General features: G+C 37.6%; 1 pseudogene; it reads right to left on the reverse strand.

Annotated features, from left to right (window-relative positions):
* Positions 1 to 671: 671 nt before the first annotated feature.
* On the reverse strand, positions 672 to 1,747 carry LOC125191877 (annotated as a pseudogene).

A 1,747-nucleotide genomic window follows, 5' to 3' on the forward strand; every position in this document is an offset into this window, starting at 1 on the left:
ATTGTAAATTTTAGAAATTTCTGTAATTTATAATTAAATTTCCAAATATAGGAGACAAATAACAATATAATACATACGCTCTAATAGAAAGAAATCAATGTTGGTATCTAAAATTACTTTTTATAATTAAATTTCCAAATAACTATACTATTGATTTACATATAATAATAGAAAGAAATCAATGTTGGTATCTAAAATTATTAATTTTTACTAAATTATGGTATTTTCCGTGAAATTTGAATACATATTTTTCTAAGTTCTAACATTTAGCTCACGAGTCGCGAATAATAGAAGTGAACCAAGTCGAGAATAATAAAAGTGAACTACAAACTACTACTAAGTGTTAGTGAAGAGTTGTCACATCATAAAGCCTGAGCCCTAGAAATTAGACCAATTTAACAAAAGTTTACGACCCTCATGTGATGGCAATGGAGTGGGTCAACCCCACCTCATGAGGATCCACCATTGTTGAGACACTAGACTCGGCTCACAGCTCGACTCAACTCATGTACAACCCTAACATAATCACAACAAGAAGAGAGAATCTCATGCCAAAATCAAATAGAACAAAAAAACACATTTTCAACTCAAAGCCATGCTTTAATGAATGGAAATCCAAAGCAAAATCCATCATTCAACTCAATGAAATTACCAATTCAATCAACTCGGCCTCAATCAATGACTAGCCGTAGTTTCAGAGAGCACGATCCACACGGAAGAACAATCGATGCTTGCATAGACGAAGCGAATGCAACGAAACCTCACCTCGATTTCTCGAAAACTGATACCCCATTTCATCCAATTCACAAGAACTTATACAGAAGAAATCACCACACCTGCATTGATAGGACAGGTCGAAACCCCTCCGTCCTCTTCTTCTTCGACAACCATCATATCTCTCATGGTTACATCTTCTGCAGCGACAGCTTCCTGTCTCAACGTCCTCAGTTCACGGTCGTAGAGGGCCCGTGATCCCGGATCACCGAGCACTTTCCGCCCTCTGCACCTCGAGAAACTCACTCCGAGGGGATTTGATTGCTCGGATGAATCCGGGAGCTTATCCGGATGGAGAGCGAGGATGGCGGATCGATAAGTTTTACGGATTTCTTCTTGGCTCGCATCTTCCTTCACACCAATGGCCTCATAGTGAGTTCTGCAGCTCATGTTTTGGCTCCTTATCATGATCTGTCATGTATCCATATCCAAAATTATCCAAGAATGATCATTAAAAACATCAAAATTAAGTAAATAGCATAAAGTTAACACATGTATCTACATATATGTATATAGCCAAGAATATTCTACTCATAATTTAAAGCATAGTTTCATCTCCACTGACATTAGAGTCAATCAAGAGCATATCAATTTACATGTATCCTACATTATAACAAGAACACTACTAGTATTTCTCCAATCCCACCTTTTAAATGGAACAAGAATCGAAAAATTAGCTCAAAACTCCAATCCTTTCAAGGATGCATTCATCACAATTCATTCAAGCATTTAATCAAACAGTTTTCTGGCACTAGCATTTATAATTTTTCCAATCTAAAATTCTGACAGAGCTATGGCTGTGCGACTTACCTGATGTGGCTGTGCTGGCGCTACGGCAGTCGGAGGCGCGGCGGCGAGACTGGCGGTGCGGCAGAAAGAGACACAGTTGCTTTTAATTTTTTTGAAGCAGTAAACTAAATTAAAAAATAAAATAAAATACCCAATATGCATACAGGATGATCGATCGATTGCT

This window comes from Salvia hispanica, chromosome 6, assembly GCF_023119035.1.
Source record: "Salvia hispanica cultivar TCC Black 2014 chromosome 6, UniMelb_Shisp_WGS_1.0, whole genome shotgun sequence".
NCBI lineage: Eukaryota > Viridiplantae > Streptophyta > Magnoliopsida > Lamiales > Lamiaceae > Salvia > Salvia hispanica.